General features: G+C 34.2%; 1 pseudogene; it reads right to left on the reverse strand.

The window, feature by feature from the left end:
- LOC149226972 (serine hydroxymethyltransferase 3, chloroplastic-like) lies at positions 1–3,475 on the reverse strand (annotated as a pseudogene).
- Positions 3,476–7,112: the final 3,637 nt, after the last annotated feature.

Here is a 7,112-nt window from a genome sequence, read left to right on the forward strand (position 1 = left end):
CTAACTAAGATTTTCAGTGCCAACACCAGACAATGGAAATTGGCTAGCAAATGATTCAACCCGCTTTTTGAGATCAACAATGCTATTTTGTAGCTGGAAATTGTTTGACTTAATAAATTATATAAAATATTTTAATTTTGTACTTTTCACAAAGCCCTTAGCCTTAATGGCTATTTGCACCCCCTCGTGGATAAAATCTGCAACCTTAATAAAGTCATCCTCAAGAATCCCACGAGTGGTTAATGCAGGAGTCCCTATGCATATACCACCAGGAACCATAACACTTTTATCACTTGAAAATGTAAGGTATTAAAGTAAGCTATATCATCCCATGGAGAAAGGAAAATCAATGAATCCCTTACATCTAAATATACAAAGAAAAATTCATGTAACCTAGTACAAAATTCTTGTTCAGTGTGATAGATGCAACGTCCAAAACGTCCTCTACTCTTACACCATCAATGCCTTGTCCAAGCCTATTAATATATACCATGTTACATTCAAACAACTAAATCCAATAGAAACAAATATACAAGTAGGTTGTGTACTCCAGCATATGAACAGAGGATCCTTACCAAGGGCCTCAAATCAACTAGAACTAGGTGATTTTCACTACCACCAGAGACCAAATTGTAACCCAAATCCATTAGACTCTTTGCAAGGGCTCAAAAATTTTCTACAACTTACTAAAACTATTTTACCTTTGATAAGAAACAAAATCCATTCAAAAAATAATTCACATGCATGAATTTTACAGAAGCTTAGACATGTGAGAGTGCTACACTTGTACTTGATAAGCCTTGAACTCTGCAGTTACATCATGTTTTAAACAAACAACCAACCCTCCTATGGTATGGTTATGTGGTCCTCCCTAGAAAGCCACAAATTATTTCATGTATCTTTTAGAAACGAAATGATACAAAAAATATATATCCAATATTATGATATTAGTGAGCAGGAGAACAATATGGATGATGGAGGAAAGGAAGGAGAACTCAGATTGACTTGTAACCCTGGAAAACCTACATTTTTTATGGTTGTCTCTAGGTTGACCCCTAATACTGGTTCCTTCCTAAAGAATATCATGCCTCCACAAGAACCTCGTAAAGACTAAAAATCACAACCCTCCAATCCGAAAGTATTTCAGAATGAAAAATATCAGAAAGATAAAAATGAAAGGAAAAAGGTGAAACAATTGACAAACAATTCAAGAAACGTAATGATTTTCATCAAAGCTTTGATCTAGTAGCGATAAGAAACAGAAAGAACATAAAAAAATGAAAACAAGAAACTGAATCAAAGAGCATGTAAGAGAGTCAAAAGGAAAATCTACACCTCTTAGCTCTATAATCACTCCTCCTGTGATGGGAATGGCATATTTGTTTTAGTTCTTCACCGTTTCTTGAACATTGATGGGATTCTTTTTCGTCTACAAGGGGGGAATGGCACAGATATATAGCATTAAGATAGATCCAAAAAAATATCCATCTAATATAGTCATATTTTTAATTGAAAGGGTGAAGTGTAGAGAAAATTAATAACATCAACTCACCTTGTGCGTTGTAGTTGTTACTACATCACAAAAATCAAATGGATTGGCCATTATAGAAGCAACGATGAGACCATTTATGTGTGCCATGTCCATCATTAAGTATGCCCCAACTGTATTGGCAATCTTCCCAAACCACAAACTTTTTAGTACTAAAAATCATAAAAAAATCAAACATTACATACTATAAGAACATATTAATAAAATACGCTAGAATAAACATTGCTGGAAAGAAATTTTTTTTAAAGGACTGCCATTATAAGATATGTAGAAATACCTAGCTTCAATACCTACCTCATGCGAGGGTAATCAATATCTCGGGGATATGCACTAGCACCAGCAATGATAAGCTTGATCCTAAAAAGGGTGGCATTCTTCTCAAGCATCTCATAGTCAATGAATCCTATAACCCAAGAAAACAAACCCAACCATTAACACTTTGAACACTTCCCCAAAAGATTGGTTCAATATTTTTCAATGATGGAACTGTTTCCCTCCTAATTATTATTAGACTGGAAATGTGAGCTCACCTGTGGACTCATCTAGACGATATGGCATTGATTCAAAGTAAATTGATGTAGCAGATACTCGCTTTTTTGCTATCATGAATCCATGAGACAGATTCCCTCCATGTGGTAAGTCCAAACCCTAAACGTTGCAAAGAAAATTTTCACAGGTTACATGCACAAATATGAATGATAATCTTATCAAAGGAGGTTCGTAGTTTAGAACCATACACACCATAATGCGATGATGTGGTTGGAGGAGAGTTGTATAAACAACAAAATTAGTTGGGGATCGAGATAATGGTTGAAAATTAACACCCCATGTACTATTGTCAAGATGGAATGCTTCTAGGGCCCTCTGCTAGCAAAGCCTCTCACTTTGGTCAATGAATTCATTGCCAGCATATTATATGCATGGCATAAATCCCAACCCAACACAGTAGTGAATAAATATAGAAAAGTGTCCAACAACTGTATCCATCATTATGATAACAGATACTCATGCAACAACTACAGGTCTCTACACTATAACACTGAACCCAGAAACCATTACACACATGTCAAACATTCAAACTAAAAAGTACAGGTCCAAAAGCTAAGAGAAACTGAGTTTAACAAGAAAAAAATACCAAGTGGCAAGAAGAAACTGCCAAGTAGCTCAGACACAATCACAATCATGATGGTTCCATTCTTCACATTCCAAGTTATATCTTTAGGCACTTACCTCTTACCAGGGAGTCCTTTTGAATACTTGTTTGTTAGACATGATCCAACAACTTCCATAACCACCCAGGATGTAAAATTTTCAAAAGAAATAAGTTCCAAGCCATTGAATTGCGACTGCTTTTCTTTCTCAATTATCACATTCATTTCAGGATCGAGCTCACTCAGAGGAGGATCTACAAAGCTCTGCTTTCCCTCTGCACGGAGTAATTTACAAACTAGATAAAGAAATCACAATAAATTTAGTACCCTCGGTAACTGAGGCATGGTTTGACAGGAGCATTAATTGTATTATTGAGGTCTACAATTTCTGTTTGCTGGCATCCGAGGGGAATCCAGATCAAGAACAAATTCTTTATCAAGCCATTCACTAACCATTAACTCAACAAAACTATAAATAAAACCGAGGTATTTGACATAGTTCATTAAATGAAGATAAGAAGCTTATTTGCAGCAACTCAATTCACAAATGAATCTTCTAAACACCTCCAAGTTAAACTATATTCAACTATGATCTATGCTTTCTTCACTTGGTCTTCAAATGGAAATATTATCAAGGATGTCACACAGGCTATCTATACATGTAGCAATTTCAACCAAAAACAAATACATAAATAAATAAATCATAGCGTGAATTGTGAACAACATGCACACTTGGGAAGTTGCAGGGTTGCGCCAGCATGAACGCCAAAGGATTTCCCATTGTCAAGCTTGTTGTGATACAAAAAGGTTTATATGATGGGCACGACCTCAAAGTTTCAAACCTCCTAATTTTCTTCTTTTTTGTTGCCAGGGAACCCCCAAAACTAGTTGTGAAGTTTTGGGCATCAAATTTGCAGTTGGGTTCAAATTATATTGACCCAACAAGCCCATCCCTACTGCTCCACTGCCCATTATGACCTGCAATGAATATGTTTGCACCTAAAACAAGAGCTATCCTTTGTGCCCACTTCAAAATGTGAAAAATAATCAAATATCAGGAGACATGTGAATCCAGAACTTGATGTATTGTGGATAATTCTCTGGCAGAGGTAGACATGAAAGACACCAAAAGCAGCACCAGTTCGAATTTGCCTCCTGCACGTTGCTGACTTGGGTTCAAATCATAGATAATATACAGAACAAGAATATCACACATGCAGGAGCAACTGACTTGGGTTCGAATCACAAATAATATATAGAACAATTATATCAGACATATTCGTAGATATTATATATAACAATAATATCACCTTGGTAAGCACCGACAAAGAAAGACCATGGATAAGTTTTATCAACCTCTAGATTGCAACCCACCTTGGAACTTTAAACTTTGGAGTCATTTTTATGCCTTCATATAGGTATTTTATTTGATGATGTACCTGAAAAGGAGGGATCTCCTTGTCTACAAAATTGTTATTCCTTCTTTCCTGTCCAAATGGATCTAGAGGCAATCAGGGGCAATGATCTATGTTATTTGAGTGCTCTATCATCAAATAGTCCAACAAGGAAGCCTCCTACCAAGTACCCTATCCTCAAATAAGGGGAGAATAACACCCCATACCTCCTGAGAAAAAATACAAATGAACACCAGCACGTGGTCTATTGTTTCCCCTTCACATTTGCATAGAGTACAAATTCCAAGACCCTACCTTGCCCTATTTTGTAGAACCTCTCACATCAAAACATTATTCGTTAGGGCCAACCACATAAAAATCATGGATTTCATTGAAGATTTAACTTTCCAAATCTTCCCCACCACCAAGCTACTACTACTGCTTCATCATCAAAGATAGCCTTGTACTGCAAGCTAGCTGTCAACAGTCATATGGCAGGATCATTGGACCATACAACTTTCTTGCGTGAAGAAGACATGGAGACAACTCTTTGCTCCTAAATGCAACCAATGTTGAGTTTAAAAAAAAAAAATTGCTTGATTTTGTACTGAGAAACAATAAAATATACAGAATGTCCTTGTGACAGAGTTGCTAAGATAAAATCTTCATCTACAATCATTTATCTATCAGGATGAGAAACTGAAAATCAAATTTCTTCCTTATTCCATAGAATCCAAGTGCGAGATAAAAAAAACACATCAATTTTGTTTACCCCAACACGCCAACAAGTAGCAAGCCCCAACTATATAATATAAGAAAGTAGTAGGTATCCCAAAGGCCTGAAGGGGATCTAATGGAAAGAAGTGATTGTTGTAAGAAGCCTTCCAATCAATATATAAATATATAAATGTAGATTTATTATTATTTTAATTGGAAATCTTCAATTAAATAATAAAATTTAATTACGTCTCTCCCAATCTAAATTTCTTATTAGCATAATTCACTACCTTCATATGTCTTACATTTTTTAGTAGCGTTGTAACATGTGGATTAATTTCCTTTTTGGTGCACAATCTCTGCCTTTTAGGACAATATGGTGTAGTGGTCCAACCCCTACAGATCATTACGACAAACTAAGAATAACAGAGAAGATGAAAGGTTGCACAAACCAACATATTTTTCAAACAATTAATCCAACATCAATACCTTAACCTTTTCATGAAGATATCATATTGAGAATGTTTGAAAAATGGTGGGAAATCTAGGCAGCGACTATCTCTCTTATGTGAGGGTGACTATCTCTCTTCTGCGAGGGTGATGCAGAAAGAGTGATAAGATTTCACTGTTTTGTTTTTTTTTGTTAAATCAGAAAAACCAATATTAATGGAGATATTGGTATTTTTTACTAAATTTTGTGAAGTGACTAAATGTAGCTTTAACCATTCACCTTAAGATGTTTTTTGCAATATAATTTCCTAAGTCTATTTAATATCTTCATTATCATAAAAACAAACCTATATTCATCTTAACTCCACATCTACCAAACTCTTACAGGGATGAAATCTATTTATCTCTCAACACTTGTAGACCTAGAATTAAGATGGATCTAAGCTGATAGAATTTCCCCTTTAAATAGTCTATGCTCACATGAATACCATGGTATTACCATGGGTCAATACCATGGGTTATCATAAACCTGGAGCTTAAAAACTACTATTAGTAATTTATAAAAAATAATAAAATTAATAATTGATTTTTTTTTAACCGAGTTAAAATGTTTAAGTGACATTAAATTACAAGATCCATTTTTACTCTTGATCTACCGAGCCCCCAGAGAGATCAAATATTTTTTCACTCTATGATAGTTTACATATCATGATATTTGATCCTTTTCGGTGCTTAGTAGATCCAGAGTAAAGATGGATCTATGCTGGTTTAATTCCCCCCTTTAAATAGGCTACATTCAATGTGAATACCATGGGTCAATACCACGTGCCATATTTATTTTTATTAATACTAATATTAGGGTTAATAATGTTTTTTTGCATGGTATTAATAATAATTTCCTTTTCGGTGCTTATCCATAGTAAAGATGGATCTATGCTAGTTTAATTCCCCCTTTAAATAAGCTACATTCAATGTGAATACCATGGGTCAATACCATGTGCCATATTTATTTTTATTAATACTAATATTAGGGTTAATAATTTTTTTTGCATGGTATTAATAATAATTTGGTCCACGGTATTTGGCCCATAGGCTTCACCTAAATATAATGAATTTTTTGAGTGTTTGTAAATATAAGGTGACTTATGGAGTAAATAATAAAAAATGTGTTATTTATTTACTATACCTCTCGTTTATTTATATTTTTATTAATTTACCATACCTATTTTATAAATATGGTATTTGACCCATAGGATTCACTTAAATAAAACCTCTTTTTTGATCCTTCTTAAATAGAAAGAGGGTTATGGACTAAACATAAAAAAAGGTTTTACTTATTTACCATACCTCTAGTTTATTTATATTTTTATTTATTTACCATTCCTTTGGAGTAAGTATAAAAAAAGATTTTATTTATTTACCATACCTCCACTTTATTTATATTTTTATTTATTTACACCCTTACCATCAATGAAAACCAGATTTGAAAATAGGGAGCTATTCACAGAAGAAATCAGGGCGATTGGGACCAAATACAACCTCCCAAACCACCTCCCAAACCAGAAAATGGGCAATTGCAAACAAATTTAACATTGCAAAGCAGAAAATCGGGTGATTGTAATGGAATATAACCTCCCAAACCAGGTGAATCGGGTCAAATGAGTCTTTTCATAGTTTATCCGCCCCTTTTGTTTTGGGCTAAAATGAAAAAAATAATTATTTTTTAAATAAAAGTTGGGCTAAATATATGAAATGGGTGTTTTATAAAAATTTCACCCCTCTAAAATGAAAAACCCCTTAAATTTCACCCTTGGGCTAAAATTCGCCCCTAAAATTTACCATGGTTCTCTC

Source organism: Pinus tabuliformis, chromosome J (genome assembly GCF_031772625.1).
Source record: "Pinus tabuliformis cultivar Carrire ecotype Pingquan chromosome J, CPIR1, whole genome shotgun sequence".
Lineage (NCBI taxonomy): Eukaryota > Viridiplantae > Streptophyta > Pinopsida > Pinales > Pinaceae > Pinus > Pinus tabuliformis.